Source organism: Moschus berezovskii, chromosome 8 (assembly GCF_049115385.1).
Source record: "Moschus berezovskii isolate FMDL1 chromosome 8, NW_MosBer_1.0, whole genome shotgun sequence".
Taxonomy (NCBI): domain Eukaryota; kingdom Metazoa; phylum Chordata; class Mammalia; order Artiodactyla; family Moschidae; genus Moschus; species Moschus berezovskii.
In genome coordinates, this window is record NC_142467.1 from 65,044,929 (window position 1) to 65,068,904 (window position 23,976).

General features: G+C 42.2%; 1 long non-coding RNA gene across 2 annotated transcripts in view; it reads right to left on the reverse strand.

Moving 5' to 3' along the window:
* Window positions 1-23,976, reverse strand: part of LOC129559419 (uncharacterized) — a 110,663-nt gene that overhangs the window by 62,223 nt on the left and 24,464 nt on the right. Inside the window, exon 3 of one of the 2 annotated variants that reach the window (XR_008686535.2) lies at window positions 6,076-6,203. The exons of the other annotated variant lie outside the window; for it this stretch is intronic. This is a non-coding gene — a long non-coding RNA (uncharacterized LOC129559419). Of the gene's footprint in view, window positions 1-6,075; window positions 6,204-23,976 lie in introns of those variants that run through there. 2 annotated transcript variants of the gene reach the window in all.

The following is a 23,976-nucleotide window of genomic DNA, read 5'->3' on the forward strand; positions in this document are numbered from 1 at the left end:
CTCTTCCTGCCTCCCTGTGTTCTTCCCTCAGTCCTCCACCACGGGCCAGCAGAAAGGGCCTTCCCAAGGACTGTTTACATTCTTGCCATTTTTGCCTGTGTTTAGACTTACTAAAAAATGCATCTTAAACATTTATCAGCAATCATAGGCCTTTGTGGATTTCAAATAAACTTTCCTATAAAGCAGTCCACTTCAGAGTCTCCATTCCCCCAAGATTCATAAACCCTCAGAGCTGGTAAGCCCTTAAAGACCCCGGGTTCTTGTTTCACGGATGGAGAACCAGAGGCCCCAGGAGAGGCAGGGACCCGCCCAGGCTCACAGGGCCCTTGGTGGCATAGTTAGGGCTGGAGTGCAGCCTCCACAGGCCTGGGATTCCCATTGCACACGCGAAACATCAGAGCCCATCAGCACACTGCCTCTGTGGGCATGCGGCTCTCGTTGTTAAGAGAACAAACTGATTTGAGGTTTCAAAATATTAACACGCTTAGGATTGGGAGAAGGAATGTGTGTTAAGCGCACATTCTTGGTCATCAGCCACCCTCCAGCACCAGGCTGGCTGGTTGCCAGATGTGAGTGCCTTGGGACTCAGTGTCTCAGGTGTCTGCCGCACGACTCCAAGACACAGGCCCCCAGACTGCTCAGCCAGCTGTGCGGTCCCACATTAAAGTGCCAGGCCTGAGAGGCTGCCCCGAGAGCAGTCTCTGAAAGAAGATGACTGCTCCAGCCAGAGCAAGGACAAAGGGCCTTCATGTCAAACTCTCCAGCAGTATCTGCACTACTCTGGGGCAGGGGCTGAGCACCACCCACCCTTTATACGCACCCCAGTGGGTCCAGGGATGGAGATCCCTATGGAGACGTCTCATCTCAGACTAGAAACCATCTCTCAGAGCCCCCAGAAAACTCCATGAGACCTGGAGCCAGAGAGGAAGGGTCTAGCATGAGGCTGGAAGATGCCACACAGGCCCTAAGCCTTCTGGGCCAACCCCTTCCTCTCTCTACCTCCACAGGCCCTGACAGAAAACTGAGCAAAGCTCTTTCTAAACCTCTATGGTAGGACTTCCTAGCAGGGCTCTAAAGACTGGAACCTACGCTCCAAGGAGTCAGATTTCAACAAAAGCCGTGGGCTGTTTCCATCACCGGGCCTGTTCCCATCACCGGGCCTGTTCTGCAGAGTAGATTTGACCTTGCACTGGCTTAGGGTGGGAATGAGGGCCAAGGAGGGCTTGGGATCCTCAGGAAGCCAGAAGGTGATCCCTTCCCAGCCATGGGCTCAATGCAAAGACTTTGTGGGCCCACCTCCCCCGTGCCCTAAAGTCCAGAAGGACCCCTTTGCACACGCCCTGGCTCTGTCCTCCATAAGGCTGGGAGGTTGAAGATTGGAGGAGTTCTAAGGACTGCCACTCTGGGTCCTGCTGGTCTCCCCAAAGCAAAGATTTTAGGCAAGATGTTTTACAGCAAAGTCATGGATCACATTCCCAACTCTGTACTCAAGCCCTGTGCTTGACTGCGCTAAGTTCGAGACAAGAAAATACACTGCTCCACTCTTCAGGGGTCTGCAGACTTTTTAATAGAAGTTTAATAAAAACAAGTCTAAATGTGATTTAATGCCCTGGGTTGAATCGTGGAACAGTAACAGGATGCTGCTAGAAAAACTAATAAAAGACAAATAAAATCTTGAGTTTATTTAATAGTAATGTATCAAGCTGGTTCTTAGTCTTGACAAATGTGCCGTAGTTATGTAAGATGTCAACATTAGGGGAAACTGGGTGAGGCTTCTAAGAGAACTCTCTGCACTCTAATGTCTGCAACATCTCTAAAGCCAAGATTATTTCAAAATAAAACATTTAAGAAAGTAACCACTGAGCACGCAGTCACTGTGTGTCAGCCATGGGGCTAAGTCCTTCCCCTGCATTACCTCATTTAATCTTCCACCAAACTTTGCATATGTGTCTGTGAAGTCACTTCAGTTGTGTCCAACTCTTTTGCGACCCTGTGTACTGTGTAGCCTGCCAGGCTGCTCTGGCCATGGGATTTTCCAGGCAAGAATACTGGAGTGGGTTGCCATGTCCTCCTCCAGGGGATCCTTTCAACCCAGGGATCAGACACACATCTCATGTCTCCTGCATTTGCAGGCGGGTTCTTTGCTGCTAGGGACACCTGGGAAGCCCACCCCCTGAACCTTTATGGAGCTGCAATTAGAGTCTCCACTTTACAGCAGAGGAAATTGAGGCCAGAGCAGCAGACACCCCAAGCATAGGCCGGCAGCAGGTGGTGGCTGAAAAGGTACCAGCAGTTGGAAGAGCAAGACCAGGCAGCCATCCGTATGTAGCACTGCTGGATTGACTTGCTGTGTGGAAATCCGAGTCCAAGCAAAATTGAGCGATTTGCCAGAAGACCTCTGAGACTCAGAGGGTCTTCTGAACTCCCTCAAAGCCCACCTGAGAGGGCCCTCTCCCCTGTGCAGCATCTGTTGGGGGGATCCACTCCCCCTCCCTTCCAGTGGGAAATTAAATTCCTTCCTATCCACTCCTCAAGGGCCTTGGAACACAGTCCTCAGAAAGTTACCATGGGAAAAGTCTTTCTTCCTTCTATTTACAAGATTTTTTTTTCAAGACTCAAAACACTTCCTAGGGCTCTTTTTCGCACACAGAAAACTTGGAGCTGCTACCAAGTCTCTGGTTAGGCACAAGGCTCCGACTTTGTCCACCAGCGAGCTTAACAGCCCTTGTCTGCCTTCCGCCTCCTCGGCCCTCAGGGTCACTGCCAAGAATTGCTGTTGGGCCACGAGGTGAATGAGTGGAGAAGTTCTCGTTCTCTCTCTCTAACCAGCCTGGGCAGAGAGCAGGTGATAATCTCAGAGTTCTCTCTCTTTAGCATCTGTGCTCTACCAGGGGCTGGAAACATGAATTCTTAGCAGCTGCCAGTCAAAGATGAGCTACTGAGAAACGGAAAGACCCACGGCAGAGAGAAGGGGGTTTCCATGTGGGGCTCGGCAGTTTCTGGACTAAGTTTCATTCATGAGCCAGGGAGATCAGGCTGGCCTGTCTTTCCCAAAAACACTTCTCTAGAGTTTTGATCACTGACAGACTTGGCAGAACTCAGGGCAACTGTGCAAAGGCCACTCAGGATAAACTAGAACTCAATGCGTGGGTCGGGCTCCGCTCTTAGTGGCTGAATCAACCTCATTAGGAAAAGTTCCCCTCTTCGTCCTCAAGGTTTTAACCACTTCCTAGTGGTGACTCCAGCAAGCAAGGCCACAGCTGAGACGCCGATGGTCACTTGGGGGTATTTCAGGCTCAGTGAATAATTATGTGAACAAAATAACAGAAAGTGGTTGCCAACAGCTATTAGACCTGTGAAAAATAACAATGGAAAACTCAGCTGACTGTCTATCAAAAGGCCCTTATGGAAAGGAGGAAACCAGCTGTGGCTAAACATCTGCAAACTTGAAACACAACTTGAAAGAGGCAAACAACCAAAGGAAAACTGTCCACAAGTCTTTACCTGCAGAGTTATATCAAGGTTCCTATATGCCATTTAATTGGCCAATTTGGTTTCATTCCAAGCTGGTGGGCATCCGAGCAGTATAGAGACAGCCTTGCAGAGTCTTTGGCTGTTTAGAATGGTGACGGATGGTACAGCAAGCTACCCCCATTGCCTCCAAATACAAGTTATTCCCCCAGAGGCCTCACTCTGGTGAGTGCCTTCCCTCTGTGTATTTCCAATCCTTTCTGTCAACAGTGATATCAGTGGAAAGCCCTATTAAAAGGTACCTCCCTGCAAGTGAAATCAGTGCTAAGTGACAGTCTCATTGTCAACTCACACCAGGGAAGGTGGCCTCCCAGGAATGAAGATGGGCGGGAAAATAGTCTTCATGTCATCCTCTTGTCTCTTGGGAAATGCCCTATATGCTGCACAAAGAGCATGGCTTTGGAATCACACACACCTGGGACTGACTTGTGGCTCCATTATTCATTAGCTGGGTGATCTTGAGCAGATGACTTAACCTCTCTGAGCTTTAGTTTTTTCATCTGCTTTGCAGGGCTGTGGTAAAGACTAAAGATATTAAACATAAAACCTCTAGCATGGCGGCAGCAATGCAGATACACAGAACAAATTCTGGCTCTCTCATGAATATTAGCAGATGGCACTGCCCAGTAAAGCTAGCCACCTGTGTACCTGGACTTCATCAGATGTCTCCATCAACCTGAAATCTACACTCAGATGAGATATAGCACTGCCCTAAATCTTCACATCTTTCACTGTCTGCTTCACAGAGTCAGACCTCCAAAATATCATCTGTGTCTTCCACTACCTTCTCTCACAAACATCAGGTTCCCACCATGCCAGACATCTCCTGAACACACCCTGCTTAGCCCTGACACCATGACATCTTTACTAAGGCTGGTCTTCTGCCTGGGGTTTTTTCTCTCCATCTGCACTTGCTGAAATTCCATTTGTCTTCCAAAGTCTGTCTTATGAGTAGTCTTCTCTGAAGAGCCTTCCTAATCTCTATCAGAACAACCACTTTGACCTCCATCAAGTTTTCCGTGCACTAGCCATTGCTTATCATAAGAGCTAGATTAAAATATCTCTTTTTTTATTTATTTATTTTAACTGGAGGCTAATTACTTTACAATATTGTATTGGTTTTGCCATACATTGAGATGAATCTGCCCCAGGTGTACATATGTTCCCTATCTTGAACCCCCCTCCCACCTCCCTCCCCATCCCATCCCTCTGGTTCATCCCAGTACACCAGCCCCTAGCACCCTGTCTCATGCATCGAACATGGACTGGTGATTCATTTCACATATGACAACATACATGTTTCAATGCCATTCTCCCAAATCATCCCACGCTCACCCTCTCCCACAGAGTCCAAAAGACGGTTCTATACATCTGTGTCTCTTTTGCTGTCTCATATACAGGGTTATCGTTATCATCTTTCTAAATTCCATATATATGCATTAGTATACTGTATTAGTGTTTTTCTTTCTGGCTTACTTCACTCTATATAATAGGCTCCAGTTTCATCCACCTCATTAGAACTGATTCAAATGTATTCTTTCTAACTGCTGAGTAATACTCCATTGTGTAAATGTACCACAGCTTTCTTATCCATTCATCTTCAGATGGACATCTAGGTTGCTTCCATGTCCTGGCTGTTATAAACAGTGCTGCAATGAACATTGGAGTACATGTGTCTCTTTCAATTCTGGTTTCCTTGGTGTGTATGCCCAGGAGTGCGATTGCTGGTTCGTATGGCAGTTCTATTTCCAGTTTTTTAAGGAATCTCCAAACTGTTCTCCATAGTGGCTGTACTAGTTTGCATTCCCACCAACAGTGTAAGAGGGTTCCCTTCTCTCCACACCCTCTCCAGCATTTATTGCTTGCAGACGTTTGGATAGCAGCCATTCTGACTGGCATGAAATGGTACCTCATTGTGGTTTTGATTTGCATTTCTCTGATTATGAGTGATGTTGAGCATCTTTTCATGTGTTTGTTAGCCATCTGTATGTCTTCTTTGGAGAAATGTCTGTTTAGTTCTTTGGCCCATTTTTTGATTGGGTCGTTTATTTTTCTGGAATTGAGCTGCAAGAGTTGCTTGTATATTTTGGAGATTAATCCTTTATCAGTTGCTTCATTTGCTATTATTTTCTCCCATTCTGAAGGCTGTCTTTTCACCTTGCTTATAGTTTCCTTTGCTGTGCAGAAGCTTTTAATTTTAATTAGGTCCCATTTGTTTATTTTTGCTTTTATTTCCAATATTCTGGGAGGTGGGTCATGGAGGATCCTGCTGTGATTTATGTCGGAGAGTGTTTTGCCTATGTTCTCCTCTAGGATTTTTATAGTTTCTGGTCTTACATCTAGCTCTCTAATCCATTTTGAGTTTATTTTGGTGTATGGTGTTAGGGAGTGTTCTAGTTTCATTCTTTTACAAGTGGTTGACCAGTTTTCCCAGCACCACTTGTTAAAGAGATTGTCTTTTCCCCATTGAATATTCTTGCCTCCCTTGTCAAAGATAAGGTGTCCATAGGTGCATGGATTTATCTCTGGGCTTTCTATTTTGTTCCATTGATCTATATTTCTGTCTTTATGCCAGTACCATACTGTCGTGATGACTGTGGCTTTGTAGTAGAGCCTGAAGTCCGGCAGGTTGATTCCCCCAGTTCCATTCTTCTTTCTCAAGACTGCTTTAGCTATTCGAGGTTTTTGCAACAAAAAGAATAAAATACTTAGGAATATATCTACCTAAAGAAACAAAAGACCTATATATAGAAAACTATAAAACACTGGTGAAAGAAATCAGAGAGGACACTAATAGATGGAGAAATATACCGTGTTCATGGATTGGAAGAATAAATATTGTGAAAATGAATATATTACCCAAAGTAATTTATAGGTTCAATGCAATCCTTATCAAGCTACCAACGGTGTTTTTCACAGAACTAGAACAAATAATTTCACAGTTTGTATGGAAATACAAAAAACCTCGAATAGCTAAAATATCTCTTTTCTCTGAGATCAGTCCTCTGGCTTTAGTAAAGAAAGTGGGCTTTTCCATTCACTGGTAGGGAGACTTAGTCAAGTTATCTCTCTCTCTAGGCCTCCGTTTCCTCATCCATAAAATGGGATCAAAATCATAGTGCCACAAATGAACCTATCTGTTAAACAGAAACAGACTTACAGACATAGCTGCTGCTGCTGCTGCTAAGTCGCTTCAGTCGTGTCCAACTCTGTGCGACCCCATAGATGGCAGCCCACCAGGCTCCCCCGTCCCTGGGATTCTCCAGGCAAGAAAACTGGAGTGGGTTGCCATTTCCTTCTCCAATGCATGAGAGTGAAAAGTGAAAGTGAAGTCGCTCAGTCGTGTCCGACTCTTCGTGACCCCATGGACTGCAGCCCACCAGGCTCCTCTGTCCATGGGATTTTCCAGGCAAGAGTACTGGAGTGGGTTGCCATTGCCTTCTCCAACAGACAGAACAGACTTATAGTTGCCAAGAGGGAGAGGAGAGGGAGAGGGATGGACTGCGAGTTTGGGGTTAGTAGTTTCAAACTATAACATTTAGAATGGATAGACAATAAGGTCCTACTGTGTAGCACATGGAAACTACATCAAATCTGGGATAAACCATAATGGAAAAGAATATGGGAAAAGAACATATATATATATATTACATATACATATAACATATATATAGAACATAGAACACATATACATATATAACTGAGTCACTCTGCTGTACAGCAGAAATTAGCATAACACTGTAAGACAATATACTTCAAATTTTTAAAAATTGAGCATTAAAAGAAAGAAAATCATAGCACCAAATACAAACAGCTGTTGGGAGCATTAACTATGATTATGCAGGTGAAGGTACCTCGCACATATTATCTGGTAAAGGTAGGCTGTGTTCTTACATCAGTACAGAGGGTTGTTGGCTCACTAGCCTAGAAGCTGCCCCAGGCTAGAACAAGATTGCCCCCACAGAAAGAATATGGTTCCTGGCATCAGCAGCTGCTCTATAAATGTTGAATAAGATTGGATTTTTCCCTGGGAAGAGTTAGCCCTTTGAAGGCTAAGACCAAGTATGTCCTATCCTCTCTGAACAGTGCTGAGTAGGGACAGAGGGCAAGTCAGCCTTTCATCAGCCCTTCACCAGCTGCAGGAGAGTGAGGCCCATGGAAGACAGGTTATAACAGGAGGTGCCCTTCTCTGCAGTAACAGGGACACCTTGGCCCTACCACAGCCCCAAAGGTCCCTCCAATCTCACTTTCTATGTTCCACAGCCAGGACAACTCCAGTCTGGTCCCATACCCACTCCCAGCTTGAAAATTCTTCATACAGGAGCTGATGAGTGATATTCTAAGGAGGTCACCATAGAAAGGACTAGAAACTCAGCTTTGTCACCTCTTAAAGGGCCTCTGTGTTTAGCCCCACACTAGGCAGAGCCACAAATGCACAAGGAACTGGGCTTCATTCTCTTGGAGGCTGCAGCTGTTCTTGGCTTTTCCCCACCAACAGTCAGGAAACAACCCAGAAACATAATTGAGCAGCTGTGGCTGTAAAAAGAACCTGCTTCAGAACAATAAGCAGTGTCCAGCAAGTCTGTGCTGCAGACTGGGTGACGGGACAGTTAATACACATGATGGGAGATAAGTCCACTTAGGACACCTCTAGACTATTCTCTGTCCCCTGCCCTGCCTGTGCATCATTGGTTCAGAACTTACTGTACCATCCCTTCGAGCTCCCACTGGCCCAGGTCCCCTCCCTTGAGCCTGGATGTGAGACATTCTCTCAACGCCAAGGCAGATAAGTGATGTCCTCAGTTCCATGGATGCCACCTGCGCCACTGTTCTTTTCTCTCTATTCTTGAGCAAGTGCCCATCACAATCCACATTTGAATCACCAGGACCTGTCAACAGAGTTTTCGGCCTGTCCTAAGTCCTCCTCACGTCCAGATCTACTTGCTATGACTTTCTCTGAGACTGAAGCCAGGTTTGGCCAAGCCACTCCTGCACAAGTTTTGTTTTGAAAGATTAGCACAGAATCCAACACGATATTTCTCTTGGGTTTCTCTTCCAAGCCAACAGAGAAAGAGTTGTTTCTCAAAAAATAACGCATTATAAATCAATGAATAAGACCCATGAAAACAATGTAGACTGCATATTTATTCCAAACAGCTTGTTTAGAATGCAAATTGAAAATATATCTAAATCTACCAAGCTCTTTGAAGAATCAGGCTGAAGATCTCTTATAGCCAGCAAAGCTAAGAAAGCCACCCAAAGTCATTTGGGCTCTGCTCACTGGTCAGGGGCCTGCTGAACTTTGGGCACTCTTTGGTTCTCCCAGATCAAGAAGACTTGCTCCATGCCATAGGGCTCATTCCCGGAGCCCTGCTCCCTCACACCTCCCACTTGACAGCAACATTCCTTAATCCCATGATTTAGGCTTGAGAGTGGCCATCTGGCCACAGTCAGCAGCACCACCCAAGAAGCTTCCCTCTAAACAAAGGCAACTGCCCCATGAGAAGAAAAAACAAGACCCACTGTGATCACCTCCATTAACTGGTGTCAGAAGAACAGGCCCCCAAATGTGTGAAGGTCCAAACAAATTTGATTTATGGAAACGAAGCAAACTTTCCAGTAGGTTTGGCACATCCACAGCACTGGAGAAAGACCTTAATTATACTGCCTCTACTCATTAAGTAGATAAGATCTTAGCAGAGACAAGCTATGTTTTGTCTTCAGGAAAAGAATGTAAATCCATCTGGCTCCATATTTTATAGTCATCAGTAGCTTGAGGCTATGTGAAATGCCCAAAGTTTTCATCTTCCCAGGTCTGGGGGAGGAACAGAAGCGAGACATCAACATGAGAGCTCTGAGGCTGGCAGCACGATAATGATGATGATATATTGGAGCATTCCTGCCTCTGCAGGGCCTCAGAGCCAAACACTGCACGTGTTCTAGACGAGTCGCCAAAGTGTAAAAAACAAAGAAACAGCCCTGCAGTTTATCACAAAAATGCATCTTCTTGAGCAATCAATGAAAAGAAGATTCATACACTCAATGGTTCAGCGGACCTCTCTCCCAGGCCAGAAATAATCAATGCCCTCTAAGCACAGGCCTCTGAGTATCCATGGACTTCTCAAGAAAGTCATCACAAATACCAGCTAGAGAGTCAGTTACTATTAACGAAAACTTATTGTATAAGCAACAGAGTTCTAATACCCAAAGGGAGCCTATTGCTGTGCAAATGAAAGTCCCAGAAAGGGAACATGGTTTTCTATTTGAAGCTCCCTGCAGCTGAAGCCCCATAAGCCCCTCACCTCACAATCAGGACTCACGGGAAGGGTAACTGTATGGAACTAGAGAGTTTCCTTAAAAAGGTACCCTCAGTCCTTGGACCTCTTTTCTTCTGCTTCTTTCTTTATTCCTTAGGGGATTTCATTTATCCAAATGTTTTACTTATCTAACAAAATCTATTTCTACATTTATATCTCCATGACAGGCCTCTTACACAAACTTAGATTTTAAATCCCACTGCCAACTTGATGTCTCAAACTTAAACTTCTGATCAGTCTTGTATATTGATCTTATACTCTACAATGCTACTAGACTTATTTATTAATTCTAGCATTTTTTTTTCTATAGGTTCTTCAGGATTTTCTATATATAAGATCTTATTGGCCTGAAAATAAAGATAGTTAGATTTCTTTCTAATTTATATGCCTGTAATTTCTTTTCTGGCTAGGGCCTCCATTATAATGCTGAATAGGAGTTATGAGAAGGAACATCTTTGTTTTGTTCTTGGTTTTAAGGGGAGGAGTATTCAGTTCTCAATGACCAAGTGATATTAACTGTAGGCTTTTCATAGATGCCCTTTATTAGGTTGACAAAGTTCCTCTTCCTTTCTCGTTTTCTGTGAAAGTTAGTGTTGTGAAAATGGGTATTGAATTTTCGTCAAATGTTTTTGCTACACTTTTTTAAATGACTTATAGTTTTTTCCCTCTGTCCTTTTAATATACTGAGTTACAATGATTGATTTTTAAATGCTAAACCCCATCTTGTATTTCTGAAATGAATCTCAGTTGGTCATAACATAATACTTTTATATATTTCTAGATTCACATATCCTTATATTTTATTAAGAATGTTTTGTTTGTCTATGTTCATAAGGATATGGGTCTTCAGTTTCCTCTTTTATAATATTTTTGTCAGATTTTAGTATCAGTGTTACAATGACCTCATAAAACAAGTTTGGAATGTTTCCTTCTTCATTTTCTGAAAGAGTTAATAATTAGATTTGTATCATTTCTTTGCTGAATGCTTGATTGAATTCACCAGTGAAGCATCTGAGCCTGGAGTTTTCTTAGAAGGGAAGATTTTATCATAAATTTAATTTATTTAATGGATATAAAAATATTCAGATTTTCTATTTCTTTTTTAGTTCATTTTACTAGGTTGTGTTTTCCAAGAAATCAGACATAATAACTAAGCTGTCAAATTTCATTGGTATAAAGTTGATCATTATGTTCCCTTGTTATCCTTTCAGTTGACATAGGACAAATAGTGGAATATCCTCTCTCATTCCTGATAGAGGTAATTTGTGTCTTGTCTTTTTTCTTCTTTAATCTTGCTAGGTGTTTAACATGTGCAAAAATCTTATGGTGCCTACTTTTGGCTTTGTTAATTTTCTAATGTTATGTTTTCAATTTCATTGATTTCTTCTCTTATCTTTATTATTTATTTTCTTTTATTTACTTTGTGTTTAAATTGCTTCTCTTTTCCTCAGCTTTTTAAGGTAGGAATTTAAACCACTGATTTTAAACTTTTTAATATAAATATTCAAAGCTATACTTTTCCTTCTATTGCATTAACTGCACCCCAACAAATTTTAATATGTTGTGTTTTCAGTATCATTTAGTTTGACATTTCTAATTTATCACATGTAATAAAAGACGCTTACTCCTTGGAAGGAAAGTTATGACCAGCCCAGATAGCATATTAAAAAGCAGAGACATTACTTTGCCAACCAAGGTCCGTCTAGTCAAGGCTATGGTTTTTCCATATGGTCATGTATGGATATGAGAGTTGGACTGTGAAGAAAGCTGATCACCGAAAAATTGATGCTTTTGAACTGTGGTGTTGGAGAAGACTCTTGAGAGTCCCTTGGACTGCAAGGAGATCCAACCAGTCCATTCTAAAGGAGATCAGTCCTGGGTATTCATTGGAAGGACTGATGCTAAAGCTGAAACTCCAATACTCTGGCCACCTCATGCGAAGAGCTGACTCACTGGAAAAGACTCTGATGCTGGGAGGGATTAGGGGCAGGAGGAGAAGGGGATGACAGAGAAGGAGATGGCTGGATGGCATCACAGACTCGATGGAGGTAGGTTTGAGTGAACTCCGGGAGTTGGTGATGGACAGGGAGGCCTGGCGTGCTGTGATTCATGGGGTCGCAAAGAGTCGGACACGACTGAGCGACTGAACTGAACTGAACTGAAGTGTGTTAGTTGCTCATTCATGTCCAACTTTGCAATTCCATGGACTATAGCCAACCAGGCTCCTCTGTCCGTGGAATTCTCCAGGCAAGAATCCTGGAGTGGATAGCCAGTCCCTTCTCCAAGGGATCTTCCCAACACTTGAAAATAATATTCTGTACCTATTAAGTGCAGTTCTCCATGTCAATTAGCTTAAGTTGATGCATAGTGTTTAAATTTTTCATATCTTTACTGACTGTGAATTTGTCCATTTTTCCTTTTAGTTATGTCAGTTTTGCCTCGAATATTTTTATTATAAGAAGCATATGTATTTGTAATAGTTATGTTTCCCTTGTGAATTAACACTTCCATTGTTTTGAAATGTCCCTGTCATCTCTGGTAATTTTCCTTATCATGAAATTTATTTTGCCTGAAATTGGTAGAGCTATATCAGGTTTCTTCTGTTCTGGTTTCATTGTATCTTTTCCATCCCTTTACTTTCAACGTATGTTTAAAATATATCTCCTATATAGCATATAGTTTGGTCCTGCTTTTATATCCAGTCTGATAATCTCTGCCTTTTAGTCCACTTATATTTAGTGTAATTATTTATATGCTTGGGTTTAAGTCTACCTTTCTGCTATTTGTTTTGAATTTGTCCCATTTGTTCATTGTCATTGTTTTATTGTGCTTTTGTATCTCCCTTTCTGTCTTATTTTAAGTTAATCATATATTTTTTAGCTTTCAATTTGAGCTCCTTTATTAGATATTTAGCTATTTTTTATTTTATATTTAATGATTGCTCTAGAGATCACAGTTTGCTTCCTATCTATATGAGATGATGGATGTTGACTAAACCCATCGTGGCAGTAATTTTGCAATTATGTAAATCTAACCATCATGCTGTACACCTTAAATTTCTGTAGTGATATATGTATGGATGTGAGAGTTGGACTATAAAGAAAGCTGAGTGCAGAAGAATTGATGCTTTTGAACTGTGGTGTTGGACAAGCCTCTTGAGAGTCCCTTGGACTGCAAGGAGATCCAACCAGTCCGTCCTAAAGGAGATCAGTTCTGGGTGTTCATTGGAAGGACTGATGTTGAAGCTGAAACTCCAGTACTTTGGCTACCTGATGTGGAGAGCTGACTCATTTGAAAAGACCCTGATGCTGGGAAAGATTGAGGGCAGAAGGAGAAGGGGATGACAGAGGATGAGATGGTTGGATGGCATCACCAACTCAATGGACATGGGTTTGGGTAAACTCTGGGAGATGGTGATGGATAGGGAGACCTGGCGTGTTGCAGTGTCGCAAAGAGTTGGACACGACTGAGCAACTGAATTGAACTGAAAATGTCAGTTTTGTCCTAAACTGCTTCATTTGTGTCCAACTCTTTGTGACCCTATGGACTTTAGCCCACCAGGCTCCTCTGTCCAAGGGGATTCTCCAGGTAAGGATACTGGAGTGGGTTGCCATCTCCTTCTGCTGGGGATCTTTCTGACTCAGGGATCGAACCCACGTCTCTTAATTCTCCTGCATTGGCAGGCAGGCTCTTTACCATTAGAAACACCTCGGAAGTATATGTCAATTATTTCTCCATAAAACTGGGGAGGAGGGAAGCATCTTTACCCATCACAGTCTACTTAGAATTAATATCTTACCCCACTTTGCAAAACATGTAAGAGCCCTACAAAAATACAATTTCATTGTGCTCCCCATCCTTTATGTTACTTTTGTCACATATTTTACTTCAACATACATTATAAAACCTCACAAAGAGTATTACTATTTTCCAATCAAATAGTCAAGGATCATTCAAAGATTTTTAAGAGAAAAGAAAGACTTACATTTACTCACTTATCAACCGTTTCTCTTATGTTCTTTGTTTCTTCTTATAAAATCCAAGTTTCCATCTGACATACTCTTTCAGCATAAAGAACTTTCCTTAGCATGGCTGTAATGTAGGTTTTCTGGCAACAACTTCTCTCAGCTTTTACCTGGAAGTTTCTTTATTTTACTCTCATTTTAAAAGGATATCTTTCTGGATATCATACATAGAATTCTGACTTAACACTGTTCTATTATTTTCTGCATTCTATTCTTCCTGATAATGCAGGCTGCTATTCATATTTTTATTCCTTTGGTATGGATTGTAGCTTTTCTCCTCTAGACTGGAGGCTTTTTTCTTCATTTTTCAGCAGCTTGACTACAATGTGCCTTGGTCTGGGTTTTTATACAATAAACCCTGCTTGGGGGTTGCTGACCTTTTTATATCTGAGATTGATGTTTTCCAACAAATTTAGGAACTTTGCGCCATTATTTCCTAAGCCATTTTTCTGTTGCATTCTCTCTTTCTTATCCTCCTAGGCTTCCAATCACCCATACATTAAATGGCTTGTTATTTTCCCATAGGTCAGTGAATTTCTGTTCAGTGTTCAAAATCTCTTTACTCTCTGTTCTTTAATATTTCTATTGCTCTCCTCTAGTTCACTAACTCTCTCAAGTTTCTAATCTGATATCAATCCAGTTCAAGAAAAATTTCACTTTAGATATTGTAATTCTCAGTTTAAAATTTCCATTTGGTTTGTTTTCATTGTTTCCATGTTTTCTCATTATATCCATCTTTTCCTTTAGGTTCTTGGGCATATTTGTAGTAACAATTTTTAAATCCTGACTGTTAATTACAAGATGTGGGTCATCTTGTGATGGTCTTCATTTTTTCTTGACTAGCAAGTACATTTCACTGCTTTTTCACACATCTGATGCTGAAGCTGAAACTGCAATACTTTGGCCACCTCATGCGACGAGTTGACTCACTGGAAAAGACTCTGATGCTGGGAAAGGTTGGGGGCGGGAGGAGAAGGGGACGACAGAGAATGAGATGGCTGGATGGCATCACCGACTCTGTGGACATGAGTTTGAGTGTACTCCGGGAGTTGGTGATGGACAGGGAGGCCTGGCGTGCTGTGATTCATGGGGTCGCGGAGAGTCGGACACGACTGAGCGACTGAACTGAACTGAATAATTTTTTACTGTATTCCTGACACTGTCAAAGCACCTTATAGGAGTTTGAATAATGTCATCTACCTTTAAAGGGCATTGCTGTTTATTCTAGAAGATAGAGAAATCATTGCTTTTGATCTTGTTGAGTTTGGTTTCATTGTTTGTTCGGGCTAGTATAGTTTAGTTTTTCCCTTAATCTCAGGGTATAATTCTTACTGTAGGGCATGGTCTTTATTCCTAACACATGATCTTTTCAGGATATTATCTGAATATTTGAAGTGCTTATTGTGTTTTTTCCATTCTGACTTGACCATAACTTTGACAACTTCTAGCTCTTGAGAACTCTGGTGTTTCCATTCAGCTCGCAGATCAAGAGAGGTGACTCTCTGCTAGGCTTTTTAGAATATCATCAAATACATAAAAACCCTCATCCAGTCCTCATCCAAGGATCCACATAGACTGTCATTTAAGTTTCTGCAATTTATTCATCTCAATCCATCACCAAATTCCGACCTTTGCCTCATCTATCAAATTTGATTTACTGTGTTTTACTCAGAAAAGAAAAAAAAAAAGATGATGATGATATTGTGTAATATAAAGCTTTCTGAACAATACAAGTGAGCTGCGAGGCTGGAAATTCTCATTGTGTGGCATTTCCCTGACTATACTCTAGCCCTTGTTACACAAAAATAACTTTCTTCTGATACTCTTAGGACCATTATAAAGACAGTTAACAGCCCTGGCCTTTCCAAATAACTTTTGCATGAAGGAGCATATTAAATGAGCTTTTCATATCTGTTTGCACCTAAACATAATTTTTGGTGCCATATTCTCCCGATTCTAGCTGGTTATTTGATCAGATAGCTTGGTTATAAAACTGGATGCCATTTAAGATCCTTCACTCTCAGCCTATCCAGTTTAAAAGTCACAGAAGCTTAACCTTTTTGTTAGAAGAAGAGTGTAGATGGAGAACAGAGTGATAAAGGAAATCTGAAAGATTTTAAGTTATTTATGCTTTGTTTTGGGTGGGGGCAGTTTAGAACATGACACCACATCATTGGCTCTCTCAACAAGATGTGGAAGAAGGGTTCATATAGTGCTTAGAGTTGAAACCAGGTTCTTCAAGATTTATACAAGGATAATGATGCATGCACATTTCTGTATTTCATTAAATATAAGGCCACTATTATTCACTGGATCATAAGACATTATTTTTGGTACCTCAATTAAATAATGACATGATACCTCATCAAGAACCTCATCAGACACATGAAATCAATCACACAAGTATGGCCCTAAAATTTATTTCATTCTATTCCTAGGGAATTGGCATTTATCCTGTCTTAAGTAGCATGACTTAGCAAGTGATACACAACTTGCTGCACAAAATTCAGTAACAAAATGAACACAGCCTCACCTCCTGTGGCTACCTTCCTTTACTAGGTCTGTTCATGGATTATTTCCACTTTGGCCCAACCACTTCATTCTTTCTGGGGTTATTAGTAGTTGTCCTCTGCTCTTCCCCAGAGGCACACTGGACACCTTCCAACCTGGGGGACTCATCTTTCAGTGTCATATCTTTTTGTCTTTTGATATAGTTTATGAGGTTCTCATGGCAAGTATACTGGGGTGGTTGGTCATTCCTTTCTCCAGTGGACCACATTTTGTCAGAACTCTCCACTATGACTCATCCATCTTGGGTGATCCTACATGCATGGCTCATCTTTTCACTGAGTTAAGCAAGCCCCTTCTTCATGACAAGACAGTGATGTGTGAAGAGACCTCTTCAGGAAAATTGGAGATATCAAGGGAACCCTTTGCCCAAAGATGGGCAAAATAAAGGATAGAAATGGTAGAGACCTAGTAGAAGCAGAAGAGATCAAGAAGAGATGGAAAGAATACATGGAAGAACTGTACAAAAAAGATCTTAATGAACTGGATAATGATGATGGTGAGGTCAGTCACCCGGAGCCAGACATTCTGGAGTGTGAAGTAAAGTGGGCCTTAGGAAGCACTGCTGTTAATAAAGCTAGTGGATGCAATGGAATTCCAGTAGAACTATTAATCCTAAAAGATAATGCTGTCAAAGTGTTGCACTCAATATGTCAGCAAATCTGGAAGACCACAGTACTGGAAAAGGTCCATCCTCATCCTAATTCCCAAGAAGGGCAGTATAAAGAATGTTTCAAACCACTGGACAGTTGCACTCATCTCCCATGCTAGTAAGGTCATGCTTAAAATCTTGCATCTTAGGCTTCAACATTAATGTGAACCAAGAACTTCTAGATGTCCAAGCTGGGTTTAGAAAAAGCAGAGGAACCAGAGACCAAATTGCCAACATTTGCTGGATCTTAGAGAAAGAGAATTCCAGAAAAACTTCTATCTCTGCTTCATTGATTATGCTAAAGCCTTTGACTGTGTGGGTCATAATAAATTGTGGAAAGCTCTTAAAGAGATGGGAATACCAGAACATCTTACCTGTCTCCTGAGAAACCTGTATGCTGCTCAAGGTGCAACAGTGAGAATTCTCTATGGAACAACTGATTGGTTCAGGATTGAGAAAGGAGTATGAAAGGTCTGTCTCTTGTCACCCTGTTTGTTTAACTATATGCTGAGCACATTGTGAGAAATGCCGGGCTGGATGAGTTACAAGCTGGATCAAGATAGTCGGGAGAAACAATAACAAACAACCTCAGATACGCAGATGATACCATGCTAATAACAGAAAGTGAAGAAAATTACTTTCACAGAAAGAAAAGAAAATGACTAAAGAACCTTTTGATGAGGGTGAAGGAGGAGAGTGAAAAAGCTGGCTTAAAACTATATATTAAAAAAAAAAAAACTAAGATCACAGTATCTGGCCCCATTAAGTCATGGCAAATAGAAGGGGGAAAAGGTGGAAGCAGTGACAGATTTCCTCTTCTTGGGCTCTAAAATCACTGTGGATGGTGACTGCAGCCATGAAATCAGAAGATGATTGCTTCTTGGCAGGAAAGCTATGACAAACTTAGACAGTGTGTTGAAAAGCAGAAACATCACTCTGCTGACAAAGGTCCTATAGTCAAGGCTGTGGTCTTCTTAGTGGTCATGTACAGTTGTGAGAGTTGGACTGTAAAGAAGGCAGAGTGGCAAAGAATTGATGCTTTTGAACTGTGGTGCTAGGGAAGACTCTTGAGAGTCCACTGGACACCAAGGAGATCAAACCAGTCAATCTTAAAGGAAATCAACCCTGAATACTCATTGGAAGGACTGATGCCAAAGCTAAAGCTCCAGTATTTTGGTCACCTGATGCAAACAGCTGACTCATGGAAAAGTCCCTGATGCTGGGAAAGACTGAGGGCACAAAGAAAAGAGGGCATCATAGGATGAGATGGCTGGATGGCATCACTGATGCAATGGACATGAACTTGGGCAAACTCTGGGAGGTGGTAAAGGACAGGGAGGCCTGGCGTGCTGCAGTCCATGGGGTTGCGAAGAGTTGGACATGGCTGAGAGATTGAACAACAACAATAAGGCCCTGTTATTCAAAGTGTGGTCTGGACCTCCAGCAGTGACATCACCTGGGCGCTGACCACAAATGAGCAACCTCAGGTCCCACCCCAGACCTTACTACAAAATAATTTTAACAAGATGCTCAAGTGACTTACTTTGCATGTTAAAGTTTAAGAAGCATTTCCATAAACTATTTGGTTGCAGTTTTGCAAGAAAAAGTGGAATTTTGGCCATTTCTCCAATGACAAACATTTGCTTCACTAATGTCAGTTTTACATACTTTTGCTCTTTTTCGGTTTCTATGCCAAAGCATAGTGTAATCGTTTAAAAAAACATTCTGGATGTCAATGAAACCTAATATGTGTAGTACCAAAATGCATATCAGTTCATAATTCATTGAAGTGAAAATACAGACAGCTAAGATCAAGTTTTTACAGGCATAGGCAATGACAACATGTCATGACTGTTTCATGGCTAACAGTCACTGATTAATAGCATTAATTTCAGAGATGTTAAAATATAGAAAAGGGGGGAAATATATACCATCACTTCATGGCAAATAGATGGGGAAACAGTGGAAACAGTGTCAGACTTTATGTTTTTGGGTTCCAAAATCACTGCGGATGCTGATTGCAGCCATGAAATTAAAAGACGCTTACTCCTTTGAAGGAAAGTTATGACCAACCTAGATAACATATTAAAAAGCAGAGACATTACTTTGCCAACAAATGTCCATCTAGTCAAGGCTATGGTTTTTCCTGTGGTCATGTATGGATGTGAGAGTTGGACTGTGAAGAAGGCTGATTGCCGAAGAATTGATGCTTTTGAACTGTGGTGTTAGAGAAGACTCTTGAGAGTCCCTTGGACTGCAAGGAGATCCAACCAGTCCATTCTAAAGAGATTAGTTTACTCAAACTCATGACTCAATGGACATGAGTTTGAGTGAATTCTGGGAGTTGGCGATGGACAGGGAGGCCTGGTATGCTGTGATTCATGGGGTCGCAAAGAGTCGGACATAAGTGAGCGACTGGACTGAACTGAACTGAACTGATACACCCTAAAATTGATAAACCAGAGTAAGTGATGAAAAACATTCATTCCTGATCTAGGTTCGGACTTTTCTAGAACTCAGAACCCAGGTACTTAGCTACAATGATGAATCAAACATCCAGTGTGGTTCCTGTCATGGTAGCATACCTGATCATTCAGTTCAGCTCAGTTCAATAGCTCAGTCGTGTCCGACTCTCCGCGACCCCATGAACCACAGCACGCCAGGCCTCCCTGTCCATCACCAACTCCCGGAGTTCACTCAAACTCATGTTCACAGAGTCGGTGATGCCATCCAGCCATCTCATTCTCTGTCGTCCCCGTCTCCTCCCACCCCCAATCCCTCCCAGCATCAGAGTCTTTTCCAGTGAGTCAACTCGTCGCATGAGGTGGCCAAAGTATTGGAGTTTCAGCTTTAGCATAAGTCCTTCCAATGAACACCCAGGATTGATCTCCCCCAGAATGGACTGGTTGGATTTCCTTGCAGTCCAAGGGACTCTCAAGAGTCTTCCCCAGCACCACAGTTCAAAAGCATCAATTCTTCGGCGATCAGCTTTCTTCACAGTCCAACTCTCACATCCATACATGACCATGGGAAAAACCAGTCTTGACTAGATGGACCTTTGTTGGCAAAGTAATGTCTCTGCTTTTTAATATGCTATCTAGGTTGGTCATAACTTTCCTTCCAAGGAGTAAGCGTCTTTTAATTTCATGGCTGCAATCAGCATCTGCAGTGATTTTGGAGCCAAAAAACATAAAGTCTGACACTGTTTCCACTGTTCCCCATCTATTTCCCATGAAGTGATGGGACCAGATGCCATGATCTTCGTTTTCTGAATGTTGAGCTTCAAGCCAACCTTTTCACTCTCCTCTTTCACTTTCATCAAGAGGCTTTTGAGTTCCTCTTCACTTTCTGCCATAAGGGTGGTGTCATCTGCATATCTGAGGTTATTGATATTTCTCCCGGCAATCTTGATTCTAGCTTGTGCTTCTTCCAGCCCAGCATTCCTCATGATGTACTCTGCATATAAGTTAAATAAGCAGGGTGACAATATACAACCTTGACATACTCCTTTTCCTATTTGGAACCAGTCTGTTGTTCCATGTCCAGTTCTAACTGTCGCTTCCTGACCTGCATACAGTTTTCTCAAGCGGCAGGTCAGGTGGTCTGGTATTCCCATCTCTTTCAGAATTTTCCACAGTTTATTGTGATCCACACAGTCAAAGGCTTTGGCATAGTCAATGAAGCAGAAATATATGTTTTTCTGGAACTCTCTTGCTTTCTCCATGATCCAGCGGATGTTGGCAATTTGATCTCTGGTTCCTCTGCCTTTTCTAAAATGTCTTGAACATCTGGAAGTTCACAGTTCATGTATTGCTGAAGCCTGGCTTGCAGAATTTTGAGCATGACTTTACTAACGTGTGAGATGAGTGCAATTGTGTATGATCCTGTGAAAGTGCTGTACTCAATATGCCAGCAAATTTGGAAAACTCAGCAGTGGCCACAGGACTGGAAAACGTCAGTCTTCATTCCAATCCCAAAGAAAGGCAATGCCAAAGATTGCTCAAACTACCGCACAATTGCACTCATCTCACCTGATCATTAGAGAGTCTCCAACTGGTTTCCCTAAAACTGGAAGGAGGCTGAGGATGCTGCCTTAACTAAGAACAGTGGTTGAGAACTCTACCCACTTTATACCCAATCAAAGTTTCTGTTCCTTGCAAAAGGAATTTTCTCTACTTTAGTGCATACCATAGTTTTCAGCACTCTCAACGTTTCTCTCCTGATGGAATATGTGATGAAGAAAAGTGTGATGGAAAAACACATTTGCCAAAAAAGACTCCTCCTCAATTAAATAAAATTTCTATATCCCTCACCCTGATCTTAGTGTGAAGAAAACTCATGACTGAGAGTTCTTGGTCTCAGGGACCGAGAAAAAAATGAAGCCCTCAACAATTTCTGGAGCTCCTTAAGTTGATAACTTCTTGTTGTGTGTTTGGTAAGTTTTGGTTGAAACTTCCTTCCCAAAAAGTAACAGGGAAGGAGGGCAAAAGAGAATTAATGAACCTGGAAATCCTGTGAACCCTGTCGTGTCCACTTCTTTACATAGGTTTCCTCCCCTGGTTCAACTCCAGCAGGAGGATATGGTTTCACATGGGCAGAACATGCAACATGGCATGTTGCACTAGTTGTTTCACCATTTTCAGAACCAGCATATGATACAAAGCTTACTTGTAGGTTATTTGTGTTGACTATGTTGATGATAAATCACAAATTCTGAAGGTTAGAGATGGAATCAGTTTAACTGATCCTATATCAATTTCAAATCCAATAACTATCAGACAAACGCCAGTCACCATGTATCATGAGTAACTTGGTTAATAAGAGCTGGCTTTTAAAGGTCACTTTTTATGCTCTTCACTCTAGTCCTACAGGATGGTCTCTCTTCCTCTTTCTTCCTTCCCATTCAGGGAGTGTAGAACTATGAAAATTCTTTCGGACTCCCAAGGGAAGCAGACCATATTTCAACAGAAATGTACTACATGGTCTGGTTTGGCTAACAGCAGCCCACATGTATCCTGGTGTGTAAATATGGTATTGCTCAACCTCAGGGATAATGGAAGTTGAAAACTGGCACCAGAGTCTGACATCTAAAGACTTTGGCTACTGTGCATGCAGTTGCTACAGAGGATGTTTCTAATACAAGAACTATGGGCTTGTTCTATTCCACATGCTGAGCTATTGATCAGATTAACAATGGCACTGTTTTAAATCTCCTTTAAGTCACTGAAACATGGGCCAATTTCTGTAGACATGTGTGTGACAGAAGTTGCCCAGAGCTTCATCAGGAAAGCACCCTCTGCTCTAAGAAGTTAGCCATGCTATTGGTCCCTCTCCTCAGCACAGACAACAAAAACAGCAAGCCACAAAAACTGCAGCAATTTACATATGACTGCATTGAGGCTTAAAATTTCACATCATCTTTGACCATCCAGTCAGAAGTGATCTTTCCATAATCAGAACCCCCTAGAGCACATTCTCCACTCCCCATCTCATTGAGCAAAGCCCTTGAGAGTATTGTCTGACTTGTCCCTCTCCAACACTAAACAATAAGCCCCTTAAGAGCCAAGACTGTGTATCTTATTCATTTCCCCACAGTGCCCAGAACAGGGCCTGGGGCCAAGTAGATTTTGTATTGTATTTGCTGAATGAAATTAATTAGAAACATATTGTGCTAGATTTGAGGTGAGTTACAAGTGGATGATCAGAAGGTCAATCGAAAGTTATTATCTAAGACCGGTAAGTAATAATTACTAGAACCATTCTTCTCTAATCCTGATGTTCCTGTTGTTCCTTAAGTATCTGTACAAATAGGAACCAGAAATGAGAGTTGAGGGGGAAAGTACTGGTCAATGTGAAGGAATGAGAGATTCTGGTTTGCTACAATATCTTAACCTTTGCTTCAGGAGAGACTTGCTTTAACCCTCAGAAGAGGATGAAATCTGAGAGGCCTAGGGCTGAGTAGACTGGGCCAGCCTAGAGGTAGTGAGTTTCCTGTCACTAGAAGCATCCCATTTAAAGGCAGTGGCATGCAGGATCTGGCCTGTACTTTCACATAAGAGCCAGCTATATTATTTTCCAACTCTGCATTCAGGGATGTTGTACTGATAGCTGGCAGGTAGTCATGACTGAAGTATTTACACCATGAAAACTAGCAAACTGCAAATCAAGACTCTTTCCTTTTCCCCAGATAGCCAGTTGTTAAACATTTACCAGCACACCACTGATTAAAGGTTATATGACCGGTATTGAGGAAATTTGTACATGTGATCCTGCAATGAAACACTAGGTAGCAAGATAACCTTTCAGGCCACCTCCAGTGTCAACTGATTCGAAGCTTTGCTTGTCCCACCTGGAGAGAGAGGCTCCATGCCAGTGGCAGTTATGGTTGCTGACTCTACTGCCAGGTTTCTAGGCCTGGTTGCCCTGAAATTAAACTCTTTCATGGATTTAGCTATAGGTCTGGCTCCCCAAAACCAACACTCCACTTACCCTTAGACTCCAGCTCAGTATGTGCGGTTTCAGCACCTGGCAGACAGTCGTGCTCAAAGCTCTAAGTTGGCAGACTCCTCGCGATTATTTCCTGCTCTGGGGAATGAGAGCTTTCCCCAAGCCCCACAACAGATGTGGAGCAGCCCTCGACTCCACATGCTTGTGCGCCAGCAGAGGACCCCTTCCCATGAGAAGCAGAGACACATGGGGGAGCCAATAGGGAAAGATGGGTACTGGGGTCAGAAGAGACACAGAGGAAGGCAATTAGCAGTTGTCTCCAGACAAAGCTGCATTGGGAGCACTCACTGCCTAGAGGACACTTGGTTTCCTGCCGTGAATGAGGAATTCATCTGGTTCCAGTTACCTGGGTCCTCAGAACCTCAACAGGGCTAGA